Source organism: Colossoma macropomum, unplaced genomic scaffold, assembly GCF_904425465.1.
Source record: "Colossoma macropomum unplaced genomic scaffold, Colossoma_macropomum, whole genome shotgun sequence".
Lineage (NCBI taxonomy): Eukaryota > Metazoa > Chordata > Actinopteri > Characiformes > Serrasalmidae > Colossoma > Colossoma macropomum.
Genome location: NW_023494808.1, coordinates 18,802,438 through 18,824,006, shown reverse-complemented (window position 1 = coordinate 18,824,006; position 21,569 = coordinate 18,802,438). Strand labels below are relative to the sequence as shown.

General features: G+C 37.6%; 1 pseudogene; it reads right to left on the bottom strand.

Annotated features, from left to right (window-relative positions):
• Nucleotides 1–19,384, bottom strand: part of LOC118798400 — a 77,727-nt pseudogene extending 58,343 nt beyond the window's left edge.
• Between the last annotated feature and the right edge of the window lie 2,185 nt (nucleotides 19,385–21,569).

Sequence of the window (21,569 nt, the reverse complement as noted above, 5' to 3'; positions counted from 1 at the left end):
GGTTTAGAGACATTCAGATGTTCACAGCAAAAGATGAAAATTCTTAGTCAAGTAAATAACTGGCTCACTACAACCACATGAATCATCTTCAAGTAAAAAATTATTTTGCACAAATTTGCCCGAACCCCAAATGTAGTCAATCAGCCAGTTTGGCATCCAAAGTCGTCTTCTTCAGTTGTTCATATCACATCACAGTGCTATAGTACATCAAATAACTGTAAAAGGGGACTAAAAATGCATGTCTGTAATTTCATCATTTATTAATTAAATCATTTTTATTCAATAGAATTGTGCTTGTTTTTAAACTTTGCAAGTATTACAGAACTACCCTTGTTTCATTGTTAAGTTTTGTATAGAAACAAAAGGGTTAAATCCTTGAAGCACTGTGGAAAACTGGCCAATCAGGAAATGTTTTCCTCCATGGTTCAGATAGATATAGCTAAGTGTGCTCTCTCCTATTGGTCAGGACTTTAGGAGCTGGACTGATCGCCTAACACATTAGATGAACTATTAGCATAATTACAAAGTAACAGAGGAATCAACCAATCACATTTTCATGTCCAATAGACGGAACCAATTTTGTGTGCAAAGTGTCACTCTAAGCCTTCTGTAAGTCCTAGACACGTCACTGACTGAATACAAGTGTCAGACTAATCAATAGGTTGTAAGAAATGGAAAACAGCGGCGGCAGCTCTACACCAGCCTCTCTACTGAAAGAGTTAGTGTTAAACTGAAAAAGGTAAAACATTTGCTAACATGTCTCACCAGATTCAAGTAAAAAGCCTGTGATTTTGAACGGTTAACTATCACTTTATGATGAGTTTATATCATTCCTGATGATTTCCTTAATAGCCAATGAAGTAATATCAACGCTACAGTTATTTGGAGAGACTGAATCCTGATCTAATCAGGTTATATCTAATTTGATCACAGTAATTGATCCCAACAGAATTTGTCCCATTTTACAGCAAGAGAAAAAGGCACAGTAAAAACATACAGCAGTACTGTAAAGACATGGAGTCAGCAGGCCCAACAGTAGTTCTGATGCACAGAGGAAGGTGGGCAAATGTAGCCACTTTTATAAGACTGTTGCATCCTCGCTCAGCCAGCAGAAAGACACGATTTTCTCATTTAGCAGCACAATGTTCAGTTTTATGAAAACATGAATATTTCATGAATGTTGTGTAACCCTCTGGCCTCATATATCAAGTGATTTCTGATCAGAAAGTGACAGCATGATATTTGTTGTTTATCATTCTGCTTCTCATTACCAAACAGGAGCAGATGTGATAGCCCAGCTCACATCAGTGCACAAGTGGATCACTGGATCCTGCAGTTTATTTTGCACCAGGAAACAGCTGTAAGCAAATTGTATAATGGCACACTTCATTCCAAAGTTCTTGGTTGCTATCATGCAGATGAATGGTTTACACTGTTTGCTGATCATGCTTAGATACAGTGTTCTCTAGAATTATAACAAGTAAAAGAAAGCTTTTAAAATTTTGTTAAGCAGGTTAATGTTATACTGTGTTATGTTGATATGAAAGAAAATTAAACTGTTCAAAGAAAAATATAAAATAAAAATTTCAAATAATAATAGATAAGTTCTTTATTTTGCTATTCTACTTTTTTTTGGTACCATTTCCATGGATTTTCCAGAGTAGAGCCCATATGCGAATAGTGTGCAGGTGCTTTGGGACCAATCACTTATATGGTTATAGACATTACCTTAGCAACCACCTGGGACACCATAGCAATGACATAGCAACACTTTAGCTATCACCAGGGGCACCATAGCAATGACCTAGCAACACTTTCGCAACCACTAAGGATACTATAGCAATGACCTAGCAGCACCTTAGCAACCACCTGGGACACCATAACAACAATGGTCTAGCAACACCTTACCAGCTTCTTGGGATTCCATAACAACAGCCTAGCAACAACTCAGCAACCCCGCTGGAATAAAATAGGAATAGCCTGGCAGCACCTTAGCAATAATCTGGAATAACACGGTAATGGCCTAGCAACACCTTAGCAACCACCTTGTATAACACAGCAATGGCTTATTAACACCTTGGCAACCACCTGAAACAGAATAGCAATGGTCCAGCAACACCTAAAGATCCCCCTGTATATCATAGCAACAGTCTAGCAACCACGTGCGATTTCATAGCAATGGTTTCTGTCAAGTAAATTGAAAGTTTATTCACACACTTTCCCTTCTAATTTTTTATTATTTTCATGGGCTTGTTTGTTTATTTTTACCATTATATTACATTATATTACAGTACATTTCTGTGTTTTGCAGAAGCTCTTGCAGTTTTGTAAGCAGTAGGTGAATGTTGCGGTATGAGTCTTGTCCAAGGATTCTTATTGGTGTAACAAGGGGAGTCAAAGACCACTCTGCTACGAGGAGGGCTGCAGAGTTATCCTCAACACTATACCAAGGGTGTCAATTATTCTGAAGGACACCACGTAAATGTTAAAGTCCTGAGTTTGGTTTCACCCAACAGTGTAAAAACATATATTGCATGTTTCCTACTTGGAAGTATTGGACCTTTAATAGTCATATCATCACTGTCTGAGCAAAACCTGAAATCTCCTAAATGGAAACTTTACAGGAGAAGGAAAATACATTCTTAACTTTGAATGGAAATGAATGGAACAAGTAATCAAGTACTTTTGGATTATTTCTCTTGGTCTGTTCATCATGAAACTTTGAGACAATGTAAAGGGCAAATTGCATTCTCGAATCATGTGAAGAAAATGAATAACAACAGAAATGGCGAGTAACGTGATGATTTACTTGGATTTTTATATTTTGTGAAACCCATTGTGGCTCACCGTTTGTACTTATTTGTATTTGTATCATTTAATTCAGCATTTTCCATTTACGTAGGCACTAATACCACCATGACAAATTCCTCATATATACAAGCACATTCATATTCTGAAAACCATTGTGCACACAATGCCATGCAAGAACAAAAAGCAAAAAAAAAAACAAAAAAAATGTTTGGAGGGAATCTGTTTACAGTTCGCTCATAACCTAACACACACTCTTTGTTGTATTTGATAATTGAAGAGGTTCACTGCAAAATGCTGTATATCCATCTGTAATTTTGGATATGAAAAGTTTTAGAAAAGGCTAACAGCATTTCTCTAATAAAGATGATACTAGTCACAATATAACATCGACATTTCTTGTATGTATAAAGGCCACTCCAAGCAATGCATATCATTAAAAATAAGCTTTTGAAAGTGGCCTAAAACAAAACCCTTCAAACGAAGCCTATTGTATCTCAGTTGGTTAAAGGGGAAGTCCTCTGATTTTGAAAATGTGTGCATAATTCAATTGTTGAGATGTAAACACTGTCTTTCATAGTGGTTTAATGCGAAATGGTGCAATGTAGAGAATTTTAACAGCTCATGGATTTCATTACAGTGGTGCTGATAGGAACCAGAGGTTGCGATGTGGACATATAGCCATTTTATTTACTATTGCCGGTAGCACTTTATTTGGAGTGGTCCTTTATAGATGATTAACAAACTCTTAACAGAGTATCAGTAACACATCAACAACATATCAGTGAAGTAGCAGTAGTGAAGCATCTGAACACTTTGAAGTAAATATCTTGTAGATGTTCTGTTGATACATTACTTATATTAAGTAGATGTATTGTTAATATGTTACTTCCATTACGCAAAACCTAACTTTACCAACCTTACCCACAACCTACCCTAACTCTGGCCCTAATCCTAATCCTAACCTTAACCTCAACCCAAAACCTACCCTAGCCCTGGCCCTAATCCTAAAAAAAAACTAATCATAACCCTCATATGTTTTTGACATGTTACTGAGAGTCCGTTGAGTGTTTGTTTCATTTAAAAAGGATCACTCTAAATAAAGTGTCACCCTATTGTCTTACAACAACCTGCATGTACCTCTCTGCTATGAATGCAAAAACATTTTAGGCTAAAACCTTCTCAAAACTATCAAAAACCTCTTCAGACGTCTGGCTCCTATCACCTCCACTGTGACTCTACGTTTCTCTATATGATAGCATTTCACATCACACCATTCTGAATGACTTTGTTTACGTCTTAACCATTTACTTATACTGAAATTCTGCAAAATCAGTGGTATTTACCTTAAAAACATCACAGTGAGCCACACAGAACCAACTGTACTGAAGCAAAGACAAATGGATTCACTTATTCACTGATGTTTTGGTTTGTAATGCGAGATCCTTTCATATATTACCCGATGTTGTTCAGAGGTATTACTGTTTTGACATTTCATTTCAAAATCTTTCGACATTACGCCGTGTTCTTTCCTCTCTTTTGCATCGAGACAATACAGATTTTGCGAAGGAACACGCTATTACGCCACAGCAGCCAGCGGAGCCCATCAGAAATTATTTGATTCATCTCCTACCAGCCCAATGTCTAATTCAATTCACATCCACTGCAGGCCTTTGCCAACAAAACAGCAGAGGAAAAACAAATCATCTCATTCACCTCACGTGTTGCTGAACCTGTATAATGACAGCCTGGTAAAGGTTGGCGTAGCACTGTGGAAAATGATATTGCCGGCTGCAGGCCTCATGTGCAGCCATGTCTGGTTTTTCCCTTGTGTGTGCGAGTGTGTGGGGTCATAAGAGAACTTAGAAGATGACAGTGCAGACTGTCCAGAGCGCGTGTGTGTGTGATGGTGGTTCATAACAGCTGGCAGGGAGCCCACAACCCAATGCAGCAGAACAGAGTGTCCCAGCAAGCAGCCAGAGAGAGAGAGAGAGAGAGAGAGAGAGAGAGAGAGAGAGAGAGAGAGAGAGAGAGAGTGTGTGCAGGCCTCAGACTGAAAGACGATACCCCAGTGATAAGACTGCAATTGATCTCCCAACTCGAGTTTTAAAAATCTATAGCGCTCTTTTCTGAGAGGAATCTAACACTAACTCGCAAGTTAATCGTACAACTCGTTCTTTGATGGACTCTCTTGTCGGACAAATGTGCCGTATTTGAAGTTTAGAAATGCATTAGTGCTGGTTGTAACACGAGGGGCGGTGTTTGGACGTTCTGCATTTTCAAATGCATAATAACCCCAACATACATTAGCAAACATCAGTCGATTCACTTTGAGCAGTCAAATGCAAATGAACACCCCCCGGTCAAATTATACGTTTTGATATTCTAAGTGAACATTAGTCACATATATAATACAATAAAGTAATAAACCCCAAAACATAATATAATGTTACATTTAACTTGATCGAAAATGCAAGAAAACCTAATAATGTAAGTATAAAGTACTATAGTAAACATGAAAATGTCCTACATTCCAAATAGAAAATATTAATAAAAATATTATTACCTTTTCAGTTAAGACCTTGTATTACATTATTGGGCAAGTTATTACATTATTAGGTTTTATTAGACCCAGTGCTAAATTTTATTACGTTTCTGTGTATTGGTAAATGATCACTTTATTGGGCTGTACAAACACAACACATCCTCTACAAGGAGCACATTTTCTGTGAATTTCAATGCTTTGTTGTTTCAGTATGTTAAATTCACAAAATTAACAGTAATTGTGTATTAAAATGTGCAGAAGTATGTTCGCTGTAGAGGATGTGTTCACTTATTTCCACTTAGAAAACAAACAAAACATAATCGGGGTGCACAAAATTTTGCATATATCTGTAGAAAGACTGGACTGTGTAGTCATTCAGGAAGAGCTCTGTAAGCTTTACACTTTATTATTAATGACTGTATTTCGAGGCAGCAGTTTTGAACTGTTTCTAATGGCTGGTTTCAAAGTCTTCAAACAGCATCAGCATCATGTTATGATCAAAATAAGTCCAAAGGCAGTATTATTATTTGAGGCAAATTAAAAATGCTTGTTCTGCATAGTGAACTTGAAAGGACAAATTAATGAAATGTGATCATTTGTACAATATGATGTGTATAAGAAGCTAGTAGTATGAAAAAGTAACGTTAATAACTGATAACAGAGATTTCAAACTAACATTTCTGTCCTGGAACAGTTCAGAATAATTACATTTACAGCAGTTGTTTTGGGCCCCCAAACCACTGGAGACCCATCAAGTATGTTCAGTTGTATGAAAACAAAAAAGCCTGGTCAAATTGACATGCTTTGTTGATTTTCTAAGTGAAAATAAATTAATGCATCCTCTACAAACTTTAAGAACGTAAAAACACTTTTTCAAGTTTTTTGCAAATTGTAGTGGATTTTTTTGGCATTTTTGCAAATTGTAGTGCACAATGTCTGTTTGTTTACTAAATTTAACAGATTGTAAGAACAAAAACATAAGATATAAAATGTGCCAGAACTTTTGCACAGGCCACTTTGTATGTTTTTTTTTGGGGGGGGTGATGTTAAATTCAGCAAATAAACAGTGATTGTTTATTAAACTGTGCATACTTGTGTTCTCTGTAGAGGCTGTGTTAATGTGTAATTTATGTAATTTGACCAGGGGTACTCAAACTTTTGCACATGGCGGTACTTTACATTTTTTTCTTTATTTATTTGTTGAAAAAGTGCAGAATCCAAAGATTATCTCATCTTTCCTGATTAAAATAATTCAATCTATACATGTGTGTAAAAGAATATAACTGGAGTATAACTAGATGGGGGGTCCTCAATATGGACGCTGCTTACGGCCCCCAAATGTTTAGAAATGGCCCTGCTTTTCGGTCATATTTTCACTCCTCAAACCAGTTCAGAGCCCTGATTAGGAACAAGTGTTTTACTGAATCTTCCTATTTGAATGAAGAAATACTACATGTTAATTATTTGAACAAAAGACAAAGATATTTATATTGTTACAAATAAAACAATAACAAGCTTTAAAACGAATTTACTGCAGCTACTGCTAAGTGAGCTATACTTGACTGTTGTGTATCTTTGGTTTTTAAGCATGTGTAACTCAAGATAACATCAGAATACTGTAACTAATATTTCAACATAGCTCAGATTAATAACCATTTCTATCAATTTGAGATGCAATATCAGCTGCTTTATGTTATTTCACCCAACATTCTCCCTGGCATTGCACACGTTTATTTTAAAAAAAAAACTTAAAACTGAAAAGAATAGTGATTTCCTTTTGACACATGCCTTCTTTCAATAAGCAATTAAGTAAACAGGTTAAAAATGAATTACATTCAAACAACCTCCCACCCCTAAATACACATTAACGATCATGTTTTGTTGACTTCATCATTTTTTCTGTCACTGCATTACTGACTCATCAATCATCTCCACACCAACAATGAGCTAAACAAATGAGTCTCATCTACTGTCCAACTTCAGCCCTCTTATTTATTTATCTAAGCCTATTTGTTCCAACTGCATCTGCATCTCAACACTGCATGCTTCTGAATGGACAGATAGTGAACACCATGGCTAATAGCATTAGCTACAGGGATTAGCATGGATAAAATGGCCTTCATAAAAATGCCAATTGAACAGTCAGCCAGAGTGAGCTGCAGAAATACTTCAGTAATGTATTTTCAAAACCACAGCTTATAAAGTTATGGATAATCTTAAGGAACTAATTACAAGGCTCACAATGTTAAGTCAAAATCAGTGTAAGAGTAATCAGCAACATCAGTCTGATTACAATACCATTCAAAGTTTGGAAGGACCACTCAAAAGCTGCAGGTAGATGTACAAAATTATTCCATAATGATACAAATATTCTATACTTCTACAATTGTATGTACTGTTTCAAAGAATTAGTAGAAAGCTGAAAAGCTGAGTTTTGATGATTGATGATAATTGATGATTAATGAATGGAGCCGTAGCTGATTGTATAATTATTCAGAAAACTGCACAGCATTCAGAATTAACTTACAACAAAAAATATCCAGAATGCCTCATATGCAAAAAGTGGCGACCAAATCTCGCTGATCAAATAGCCATTCTTAGGCCATTACTATGTCATTCCAGATGGCTGCTAAAGTGCTGCTAGGCCATTGCTGTAGTTTTCTAGTTGTTGCTAAGGTGTTGCTAGGCCATTGCTCTGTTATCCCAAGTGGTCACTAAGGTATAGCTAGGCCATTGCTGTAGTATCTCAGCTGGCTGCTAGTATAAGTGTATAAATGTGGTAGTATGTATGTGAGTCTGTATGTAATGTCTGTAAGGGACAGTCTGAGAGATGTCAATGTCATTGTTCCCCAGATACTTTAAAATGTAAAAAAACATCAGTCTGCATCTTGATATCTAGCTTATAACATTGCAATCTACACTGAATAGCAGTTCTTGACAAGTGAATTCCAAATTTTTGAATGGTAGCATAAGACTGAGGACCAAGGCTAACATCAAGAATCAGTAAGAGTGAATCATTAAGAGTGAACCAGTAAGAGTGAATCTGAATCAGAAGAGCAACAAATTTGCAATAGTAACAATTGTGACTAAATATTTTGCACTCATGCTTTTTGGTGTCTGGGTCTCCATGAGAAAATGACCAAGGCTAAATTTCTCCCCTGCAGTCTATAGTGGCAGCAAGGATGGACATACCAGCTTCCAAAGGCCAATAAATGTCATTTAAGTACAGGTGGAGAATAAAAAGCCCAAGAGGGAGTGTATCTTTTCATGATAAGTTAAAACAAGGCTACCATTATCAACTGCATACACAGTTGTACATACAGTTGGTTACAAACCAATTTGTTTAATACATTCGGAATATGAAAAGAATCCAGAATGGCTCTAGAATGTTTTTGCTGTGAGAAACAGAGACCTGTCGTAGAGAGTGATCAATCAAAAGGAAGCGGATGTGGAAAGCCTTAGCATGAAAGCATGATGGCATCAGATAACACAGCTGCAACACTTGACTTGAGTCTATTGATTAGAAAACATATATAGTGTCTAACCAGTCCATCCAATATGCAGTCAGCGGGTGAATTCAATATCCCTTCCAATGGTGTCTGTGAACTACTGCTCTGGCAGATGGTTTCAGTTGAAATCAGTGTGATACAGGCCTTGTGATTATGTTGAGATAGGTTTTGGGAGAAACAAGAAACGTTGGGCTCCTAATGGGATACCTGCAAATGACCCCAACTCTCTCGGTCATAGCAAGCCTGCCAGCTCCATTAAACCCTAGTGTGGACATTAATATTTGTGTAAACTGCAACACTGTAGGCTATGAAAACACCACTGACTCCATAGGTGCTTAGACAAAAGAGCTCCTAGTACAACTTTACATCTATATACACTCTTAAAACTAATTTTTTTTGCTTGGACGTGAACTACTGTTCAAAAGTTAGCGACCAACCTTCGTTATGTAACTTGGCCATTAACAACAAGTTGTTCATTTTTCAGGAGATATTTCTGGAGATATTAGATACAATATAATCCACTTGCACAAGAAGAGGAAAGCCAACCACATACGACACATTCTCCATCAATCTAAAAAAACCCTTTTCCCATGCAAAGAACCCTTTAATCCTGCAAATGCTTCTTTGAGTGTTAATGGTTCTATATAGAACCATTGTTATTGCTAAAGAACCCTTGAGGAACCATCTCTTTTAAGAGAGTGGAGTTCGAAAATGCTTAAAAGACAGAGAAACAGAAAACTCAAAAGAGTTCTAAGCTGCATTACTCGGGTTGCTGTTTTTCTGTGTTTGACACAGACTTTGTTTTCTGGATATTCTGTTCTCAGAACAATGGACTGACTGGAAATGAAAAAAATTTAAAATATTGCATTGGAAGTGAGCTTTACATATACAAGCAATGTCAATTCTACATCGATATTAATGCTGCTTTTATTAAAGAAATGAAAATATGATATGTCAATTGTTATTCTTTTTAAAAACTCTTTACATTCAAAATTGTTACCAATGAATGGACAGCATTTTGGAATAAAGCTCTTCATATACTCTCTAGTGAAGTGATTTGGGTCCACAGTGGTTATTCTCAGTCTCATGCGCTCTGCCCCAATGAAAACGGAGAGTCTGAAATCTTTTGCATGTTACACTGACTACAACTACTGGGGTTTTGTCCCAGTACCCTCACATGTTTACTAATGTACGAATATGTTTCACTTGTAGCCTTGCTTGAAAATGTTCTCTATGCTAAAATAGTGGTCTGTGGTGGTTAGTTTGCAGGTCTCACAGTCCTTTCCTGTCAAAGTAGGCAGTTCTTGGCCATGTTAAGAGAGAAAATGCACCAGATTCTCTGATGCTAGGCTTGTGAGACTACCTCACGCCAGATGCCAAAGCAGATCTTGACCATATTTGCAACTTTTGTGAATTTTTATGGAAGAACTTAAGAAAGAACTCGAATCCTGAAGTGGCGACAAGTGGAAATGTGGGTTAATCAGACCTTTGCCTGTTTCGCTCCATGGGATGAGAAAACATACTGTTATGGTCACAGGACTTGTCGAGAATCTGTTAATGTGAGTTGACATTTCGTTCCCTTGACGTCTTTGACAAGACTTTTGCACCACAACTGCAAATTCCCATCAGGCAAATGTTATATGGATCATCTTACTTGTTTAAACTGAGGTTCCACAGTACAAAAAGGCATTACCTGAGATAGTAAACAGCTAAATATATTTAAAAAAACATAATTTATAGGTACTCTTGGGACAGATGTCTGTCCCAAACCCTCACCCCTAAGTTTCAACAAGGATTTTTGTCTAAAGTCCAAATCAGTTAATAGTCCACAATGTGTTTTTAACTTTGACTTTGAACCAGCTCAGTAGAACAATCCATATACCAAAACTAGTAAGACATGTAAATGTGAGTTATCCTTTAATACCTTGTACAGTTAGCTATGTTGCACAAAAGGCATTTCTACATTACATCACAGATACTCACATACCATCCCAGTGAATTACCCTTTTGTTGGGAATCATATTAATATCTATTTTAAACTCTGAAATAATGAGCACACCACAGCCACTGCCTTCCAGTCACAACATTTTCAGAATGCTCTCTAAAAGCCCAGGGTCATGTGAGGCCATCCACTTGCTGAATGTGACCTCCTGTACTTTGAAATTAATACTAACTATATATACTCCATACATAATTATAAAGCAGCCATAGACACGACTATCTGCTCTAACTGATTCTTCATGGGGAAATCTTTACTGTGGATGAAAGAAAACCTATTTATGGATCACTGTGGTCTTTATAGAGGGACCACTATCCAGAGCTAAAAGAGCTGACATTTTCTTTTCTTAAGCATTTACAAGGTCAGCACATTACTCACCTGGCATTGTTCTAAAATCTACCACATTCTTACCAGAGCATGCCAATGGCCATTTATACACAATCACCCCCTGTGCTTGGTTCTGTTCAGGTAAAACTGAAAAAGCATCTTTCTCATGTAGACCAACTCAAACCAGTTAGCTCCATAATTATTGGCACACTTATCAAAAATGGTACAAGCTCTAAAATTGAAAATATGAGAGGAATCTAACCTTCAACCCCCTTAAACTGCAGATCTGTACAGTCAATGCAAAAGGCAAAAATTTAGGCACATCTGCAATTAAAGACCACATGCATTGGTTTTTGCACGCTTCACATTGTAAAAACGTTATCACATGATCACTTATAAACACATGAACTGGTTTTTGCACACTTCGTTAGGAATGTTATCACATGTGAAAAAATGTGATCACTTGTAAACGTGTTTTTTGCACAATTCACATTTGAATTATATGTGATGTTTCTGTAAGGGTGATAAAATTAGACATTTGTTGATTTTCTGCACATTTTAAGACAATTACTGTTTGCTGAATTTAGCGCAGTGGGAAAAATGGCCTGTGCAAAAGTTATGGCACATCTTATATTTCATGTTTTATTTTTCCCAATATGTTAACCTCAGCAAATAAATAGAAACTGTACACTAAAATGTGCAAAACAACTCTTAATTATTGCCCCAACAGTGGATGTAAAGCATTTTCAGTCTATTTTTATAGCCATTGCCTGATATAGGTCACCTTTTTCTAATTTCTTTTGTGTATTCTCTAATTTTCTCCATGTTGATGAAAGACTAATACCCTGTCTATAACATCATTCTCTGTATACTATACTAATGAATCTATTGCTAATGATGATGTACTATTCTTGGCATACCGTTTCATGAGGTGCCATGCATTTTTGGACACAACTAGAGAATTTGGCCTTTGTGTCACCTCAAATTTATATCCCAGTGGCACAAGAAGTCACGGCCACTTAAGGATGACCACTTAAGAGAACACTCTGGTGAACTCAAAAAAGTGAAACATAAATATGAACATGCTTCAGTTTTCAGTTACATTTTGTTCATAAGATTTTTGAACAAAATATTTTTTACCGTATTTCCAAGTGAAACACACTGTATTTTCACTTGAAAATCAGTCGCAGTATGGAGGGGTTGGTCTTTGAGCTAGCTGAGAGTTTTCGCTCAGTGATAGGTCAAATCAAAACAGGATTTTTATCTTTTAAAGGGTAAAATTTGATAATTTGTGCTTAATATGACCAGGTACATGAATTAACAAAGTAAAAAAACAGCTTCAGCAATGTGTGAAAGAGAAATATACCCTCAAATCTGTCTATTGAGGCCAGACACAGGGATGAAGAGTGGCTGCCAGTGCTTAAAAACTCACAGTGAAGAGGAGACAGAACAGACATATGATGCATAGACGCCTGCAGTAAGGCACATCTCATATATCAATATCATCGTTGTCTCTCCATTTGTGTTGTTTTTTCTTTTCTTTTTAAAAAGTCCAGTTACCCTTTGCATCGTGTTAAAATTTCCTGATAAATGGAATGAGCCATAACTATTTGGACAAAACTGTATGTAATGTAAACTGTTACATTAACTTCCTTTACAAGTAAAATTATTATTTAGGAAATACAACATTTCATTCCAACAGCAACAATATGCTTTTGATAAATGTGCATCTTAATAAAGATCGAGTGTAGTTGAAATATATGAAATAGTCATTACGTCTTAGACATCGTGATAATTCTGCAATGTTTCTATTTATTTGAAATGTAATCGTATACATATATATTTAATTACATAGTGATTTATGCAATGAATTAGATTTACTGCTGATTTACATTCACTATCAACAGGTTAGAGTCATCAATTCTGACTTTATGCCATTTGTTTCCATGTTAAGAAATTAAAAGGAAACTTACAGGATATTTATTCCCTGCAACATAAAACTATATCCACAACAATAACTTCATCAGATTCAAATCATAATAAAATATCTTCTCTTCCACTTGTGATCATTGACTGAAAGTTTGGCAGAATTTCTTATAAGCTACAAATCAGCAATTATTAATACAGAACTGCACAATACTTTTGTTACTACATAATTACTATGTAATTAAGCATGTCATTATGTAATTACATTTAAAAAAAAAAGTGCAGGAAAACAGCAGTAATAACTCTACTACTTCCAAAGCTTTACAAAGAATTTTGAAAACTGGCCCCAGATCAGCATGGCATGGCAAGCTGTGCCTGAGCTCATATTCATGCATGCAATGCCATCTGCCCTGACCTTTATTTGCTAGCCTGCAGCACCCTTTAAGCCATAGCTGTTTAGACCAGTGATACCATCTAGAGCAGAAGAGATCTCTTAATGGCCATTATTAACTACACAAAAGGGAATGAGGACAAGTGATGAAAAAGGGCCGAATGCACTCATTCTTCTTTAATTTACTTTGTGGAGCGAGTAGTACCTTCACCTTACCTTGTTATCTTTCAGTTATTAGTCCAGATGGTGTGCAGCCTAACAAACACATTCAGTGGCGGCATTTGACTCTGAAAGCTTCAATCAGGTCGAGAGATTTGAGAGATTGAGAGCTCCTCTGGCCCAACATTCCTGCTGGATCCAGCATTTGACCTTATCCTTGCTTTCAGGGTCGGGGTTGGGTTTGAGACAGATGGCTGAGAAAAAAATGCCTCTCTTGATAAGTCACACATATAGAACGGTCAGCAAACAGTCCATTCAGCATGTGTGCAAAGACCGCTGAAATACTGTGCTCAAGTAGAAGTCCTTTATCAAACATGACTATGCTGACGAAGCCTTAGCATCAGAAACAAATGTCTTTGTTCTTCTTTAATTCAGAGGCTAACAAGTACAAATAAAGGAAGATTTGACCCAATAAGCACCAGGGAAAATGTATAATTTCAATAATCACTTCCTTCAAACCTCAAATAGACCTGCCTATGTGGTTTCTGACACTGAATGGCGGCAAAAAGTGGTTTCGACATGAGTGCAATTACTGCTTTAATGCTTGAACATGTTAACAAATGACAGACCGCAAAGGTCTCCCTCTACCACATGATGCTACCAAGCTGGGGGGAGTGAGGGCTAGCATGTGTTTCCTCCGAGACACATGAAGTGCCACTGCATTTACAAACTACTGCTAATGCAGTATCAATGGACAGTTCAACACGCTTGGAGGAGAATGCTAACTGCCAATTCTGTTATATCAGTTAATAGATGCCTGTGTTAGCACCGCACTGAATGATGGGGTGGGAGGGGAGGGAAGGTTATCCTGCCCACTCAGGGAAAGCAAGGCCAGTTATGCTCTCTTGGGCTACTGGACATGGATGGTTGTGACATTATTGGGGTTCAAACATGATCTCCCAACAATAAGGCCAAGGTTTCAGATGGCTGTGCCATTCGAGAGCATTCGTGAGATCATCTCATGTTTTGACATGATTTGATTCAAATCTGTGATGATTTAGAACTGCAGTTTGCACAGATTAGCCTCATATCATCTTAAAAGTACATTAACATTTATAGCACATAGACACTTATTTTTATAGTGTGGTGTTTTTGCACAAGTGGGGAATCAAACCTCAGTCTGCACAGAAGAAGACACTGGTGTTATCCACTATGCCATACCAACTGTACCAACTCTGTAAAAGTAGTCAGACAAGAAAAAAGCAAATTTAATACATTTAGACCTCTATCAGGCACTGAAAGTTATATGAAATCTTACAATCAGCAGTAAAATCTTTAAAAAGCTGCTGGCATGTCTAGAAGGCTTTGTCCTCTTGTAATACTACAAGACTTCACCTCATTGATGGGAGGAATCCAATAGTGCAACACCCCTGAAGCAACTTTCAATGTATCTTGATCAAGTGCCTCAGTCAAACACTCAACAGCAGTGTTCACTCTGCACCTGTGGACTCCACCGCCTGTAGGTATGAGGTCTGTTTTCTATTTTGCCTGGCCGAGAATCAAATGAGTGTGGATTCAATCTGATTACGCCTGCACTGAAGTCTGGTTGATTGCCTAATTCGAGGAACGCTCGTCTTCGTCTCAGACCTCTTTAAAGCAGCAGCTCAGTCAGATAAAGCTAACATAGCTATCAATAAATAAAAGCAAACAAAAACAATTTAGCATTATGTGAATGACATCATGACGGTTGGTGGCTACTAGCTTCCACTCACTATTAGCTCCATTAGCACATTCAGTAGAGTTATTCCTCAACAGAGTTGCAGGCCCAAACAGAACACTGAGGTTTCCTAATCAGCATGGTAGAGCAAGAGAGGGCAAGCTCTCTGAAAGGCAATTAGCTTTTCTTCACTAAAATGAAAAAAGGGCAGAATTACAATGAGGACATATCATTTTTCAATATTAGACATCTCTTCTCTTTTCTAATGAAGAGAATAATAAAGATTTAAAGTTGTCATGCATAAAATATTGAGGTAACAATAGCAAATTGGACTTTCTCATATAGCATGTTGGCTAAGCTGAACATCAGCGATCAATCAAAGATATTACAGACGTAACAAAACTCATTTCCCTCCCAGAAGTTAAGCAACCACCATTTTTTTCCACACTTCACTCTTGAGAATACAATGACTGTTTGAACAGATTTAATCTCAAATAGAGACAAACAGACAAACAAACAACTTGAAAGAACACTGGGACTCCAAACAGGGATATAAATCATCCCTGTGATGAAATGGTTTCTTGTTTACTGTTGAGGGACTGTCACATTATGGCAGTTTGAATCTGGGTAGTGCTGCGTAATACATAAACTATATGACCAAAAGTATGTAGACATCATTCCTAATCAGCTCAGGCATTTCTGCCACACCCGTTATTAACATGGGCATATAATCAAGTACATAGTCATGCAATCACCATAGACAAACACTGGCAGATGCAAAAAAATATAAGAATAAACAGCCACTGAATATGTAAAGAGTAAATAAATAAAATGAAAGCCCCGGAGTCCAGACCCTGACACTATATTAAAAAATAGTTAAAAGCCCCCTAATGCCAAAAAATGTGCAGAAACTGAAAAGTGCAGAAAATAATATGCTGTTTCAACATTTGTTGAGAATGAATAATTTTGCCTACATTACATTTTCCTCCAGCACTGTTCAAAGCACACATAAAAAAACACTGTTTATTAAAGTTATTTGTCATTTTTTTTGTCAGAGTGTAGAGGGAGGGGGTAGTCCAAAAGTGCTTATGACCAGGGGTCTTGTGAGACCATGATTTGCCCCTTGGTTAACTGCAATATATGTCATTTACTGAGTGCTCCAGTTTAAAATCCCTAAAATCCCTTAAAATGTTGTACAGCGTAAGTTTTTAAAAGCAGAAAATGGACATTCTTTTAGCTTAGAACAGTCATTTTCAAAAAGCAGTGGTTCAATGATTGTATTAATACAAATATATGAAATTTATATACATATATATATATCAGAGTGGCCTTCTTTTTGAGAACTATAAAATAAGTGTCTTCAATTTTTAGTCAATTTTCATTTCAAAGAATCATTCTGTTCATTGTCTGCAAATACTGTCGAAATAGTTATATTTCTTGTTAAGTTTTATTTGGAATTAAAGTCTTGAAACCGCAAAAGGAAGAATGTCTAACCAGACATCTATGTAGATACAACCAAGAGAGCTCTTCCATCATTCAGGACTTCAGGAGTCGAACTGAAGGCCTAATGTTTCATATTAAGCACTAACACAATTAGGAAGGGACAGTGGAATCAACCAATGTTTTGACTTCCAAGAGGTGGGACCAATGTTGTGAGAAAAAGCATCACTCTACATGTCCTAGATATGTTGCTGGCTGTAAATACGAGCTGGTTTCAGTCACTGGAAAATGTTGGCAGCTTTATGCCAGAGTCACCGTAAAACTGAATTTCTCCTCTCTTTCAAAGATGAAAGCTTAAGTACTGTTTATCTGATGGTGGCGGTTTTGGTGGTCCTCCAGGTCTTGCATGGTTGTTGGAGTCCCGTTTTCTCTACGTCTTTTATCTGTTTCTTGAAACAGTTTTGGAAACTCTCATTTTCCATTGACTGTCCTCTTCCTTATGGAAATGCATTATCTTATATCTAATCTCCTCAAAACCATCTCCTGGGAAATGAATAATTAGCCATTTTGACTAGAAAATCAACAAAATTAAGGTTGGTCTCTGACTTTTGCACAACACCACACAATGCAAAATATATGTAAAGATACGTTACAAGCTTCATTTAATGCATATAATTAAATTCAAAACTGCCAAAACAGTTTAAAACAGCCTCATAGTTTAAATAGTTATAGTTGCTGTTCTGACAGTTGAAAACATGTCGCAGTACTGAAAGAATACTCTAGACTTGGTCTACCTGAATAGAATTAAAGCTGATGACTCAAATTAAACTGCTCTGTCCTCCATAACTGCCTGAAAAAACAACAGGAGAATCATGGAAGCTATTTGCAAATCCATAGTCATAACCACAGCTGAGATCAGTCTGTCAACAATGATCCAAATCTCTCACCAAATTGAGAAATTCAGAAAAAATAGTCCTACTTTTCTGTTATTTTGAAAGGTCTTTTATTCAAAGCCATAGCTTACTACAGATCCTATAGAGCAGCATCTACCACTGCAACCAATATCCACATCCCCCACCACACATTCTCTGCTGAGCTCCATGCGTGAGCATTTCAAAATCCCTCAATCTTTTTTCTTTTAATATCAAGCCTTATTTCATGTGTTATTGTGGGCTTTTTTCTCTCTCTCTCCTTTTCTCTTTTCCCTACCGACCCCTTCCCCCCTTCCCCTCTCTTGTTGATAGACATGCGGAGAACATGCCGCTCTCTCATCCAGCGAGCAAGGCAAGCCATGGGTGCAGCGGTGATCACAGAGCCAAATCCCTTAGGAGGATTATCTGGCCTCAAATCAAGAAAATCGTGCAACTTTAAGGGTCGTGTGGAGCTGTGGGACTGCCATTCGGGTGAAATGATTTTTTTATACACTAGCATTTGCGTACCAGCGCTAGCTATGGACAGAAGTAATGATCTTCCATGTCGGATCGCTTGACTAGTGACTACAACTTAATAGTTGTTGAAGTGTTCAATGAAATGATCCAATCTCATAAAACAGGTAAAACTGGTTTGCAAAGAAGTCGTATTTCTAACCATTCTTGCTGGATTTTAGGCTTGAAACAGCTTAAAATTAAAAGGCTTTCAATGAATATTGTGTTTTGATAGCAGCTTATTATTGTCATATCAAAACCTCATTTATTTCAGTTTTTAGTTTGAAAAAACAGATTGACCTTCAAACTGTGTTTACATTTCATTTACATTTTGTGTCAAATGGACCAACAGAAATGGTCCAAAAGGACTTTAGTGCATTAAAAAGTGCATTAAAATTAAGACTGTCTTTGCATCTTGCATTGCTTCAATAACAGAGATATGAGGTTTTGTTATGTTGTGATTTTAAAATAAAGATAAAGAAAATAACATAAAATAATAAATAATGAAATACAGACAAAAAATTCCCAAACAATGGCCATCAATATTTTGTTCCTGGTCACAATGTCATTGACCTCAGCTCTGGCTCCCACTATCATTTTCCACCATCCCTGTCTGTCAAATTCCCAAGCATCCTCTCCCAAAGCCCCCCCAAAACCACGCGTGGTTCACCCGTGCCACCTCTGAACTTTTCTGGCTCACTCCCGCGAGCTCAGCCTTAGTCATGAATCACTGGTCGTGCTCCCTAATCCCTCGAGAAATCTCAAACATCCCGCACATCTGACCCCACAGTGGACATGTGCTTAGTAAGCTTAAATCTCCCGTCCATCTTCTGACCCGTGGGTAGAAAAAAAAATTACGCAGAGAGGGCTTTACACTCACCCTGACAGTTTAGCCATCTTCGAGAATCCGAACACATCCATACAGCTGTCCGGACAAGAAACTAATAATGAAGCCCTCTGTAGATCCAGGTGAGGTCCCAATCCCTTATCGCTAGCGTGATTCCAAATCCCAATATTTGGACTTAACTCTCCATGGCTGCACTTGACCACTTTCCCAGGATGAGAGCTAATTCAGATCGGAAGCAAATCAACCAAAAATCAGGGATGGTCCCAGCAGTTGCTGTCCAAAGCTGGACTTTCCTGCGGCCGGCACGCTAACGCCTAGCATCCCTCCTCCTTCCATCACTAGCGAGCTGTGTGGGGTAAGATGAGCTGGAGCGGAGCAGCGGTTGACAACAGCTTTGAATAAGCAGCGCAAGCGAGGTAGAGAGAGGGAGAGAGAGTGAGTGAGCCTGGAGGTGGGGGGAGGGGAGGGGTCCGAGAGAGGAGTGGAAGGAAAAAGAGGAGAAAAGAAGAGGAGGGTGGAGGGAATGGCAATTAGCCATAGATGCCGCTGCTACTTGAGCCCATATGAATGCTGACTCCTTCTCCCCTGTGAGCCCTTCACCCCTGACTCCCCAGGGGATAGGTGGGCAACGAGGGTGGGTTGCAGTGAAAGGGAGGGGGAGAGAGAGCGAGAGAGAGAGAGAGCTGACTCTGCAGTAGAATGCTGGACTGCTGCTGGCAGGGGAGCAAGACCCTGTTAGACCACAGGAGACATATACACAGTCAGCATTTGCATTATCAAGTGATGCATGAGGTACATGTAAAAGTAAAGGACAAGATTAGGTTAAAACAAAGGGTCAACAAACAAGACAAAGCAAATCAACTCATCAAATTTAGCCACTTTGTGTGTAAAGAATGATTACGAATGATATTATGATAAGATCTTCGGTGATGCCACAGCCATCCGTAAGTCCAAGGGAGTATGATAGGCCTCGCTCTTTCTAGGTGGGTAGGATGGCTGTCACTCTCCCCTATAACTCAGTGCAATGCTAGCCAACATGGACGTCTGTTAGCTAATGTAAAAGATTCAGCAATTATCGTTCTCCTTGAAAGAATATTGAGCTGTGCAATGACGTTGTGTTAGCAGCATTTAGTACATTTGTCTTGGAAAGAGCATGTTCCCTTTACACTCCCCACCTGGTGGTATCGTGTGATGGGGACCTAGATAGTGGGTGGGAATTGGACATGACTAAACTGGGGGTCAACACCCAAGACAATAAATAAAAGTGCATAAATGGATTGTTTATGCAATGCCACAGAAGGATTACTTTTGGTTCCGTAAAGAATCTTTGAATAGTTGTTTCTTTAAATGACCGTTTTGGTAAATGAGATCCCTTAAATGGCCAGGCAGGTCCAAACCTTTAATATACAGTTAACTTAAGAATAACTCAGCTAGTTTGCATTGTTTTCCATGTAGTTACTGAATAATCAGCCTTAGTATGTAACAAATCTGGGATTTTGAGGGCTATCCAATTAAAGTGGAACTAATTTTTTCTACATCCGTAAAAGTGCTACAAAGTGATGCTATAGAAGAACCACTTTTGGTTTACTAAAGAACCATACTTGGAAAGGAGATTTGTGAATGTGAAGAACCTTTTAAAATTTAAAAAACCTTCACATAATGCAAAGGTTATACCAATCATACCAAAAGTTTTTTTTTTTCTAGAACCTTTACATTTTGTGGAGGTGCCTTACACTAACAAAAGTTCATCAATAATGCATCCCATCTATAAATAAGGTTCTTTAGGTGACCAAAAGGGATTCATCTACGGCATCGCACAAAGAAACAGTTTTAGCATCTTCATATTAAGGAGTACACATCCAGGGCCATTAAGGAACCTTTATTTTTCTAAGAGTACAAATGAACATGTCCAATTATATATGCAGCTGTTATTTATTTGTAAACAACATTTAGATTTCAAGGATCATACAGTATATAATAACATTGAGGCTTTAACATAATGCAATATTAAATGACCAATACAAAGCAAAAGACCCTGTTTTATTATATATGAAGCGGTCACTTATGTAGTATGTGCACACTGCAGTTAATGCTGAAGGTAACACCTTAGAGGAGGATTTCAACAAGAATTATGTCCAAGAATGACACTAAAGAAATATAACCAATTGCAATGAGGCTTTAACATATTGTTTATGTATGATTCATTCATTCATTCATTATCAGAAGCCTCTGAGAAGCATTGCAGAGATCTTGCATGACTGGGTTGATGGAAGTGTTAAATACAGGGGAACGTTTAACCCCAAGCACAGTTCTCCACCTTCAGTCCTATGTGGTTTTGAGAGTATTAATCACTGTCTTTGTGTAAGAGTGTCTACAAGCCACTGGGAATCGTTTGGAGGCTTTTGCTTATGTAGAGATCTGCAGATGGTTATGGGGCAAAAGAGGTGCTCAGTGCAGTCTATCCAAGACAATTAGCA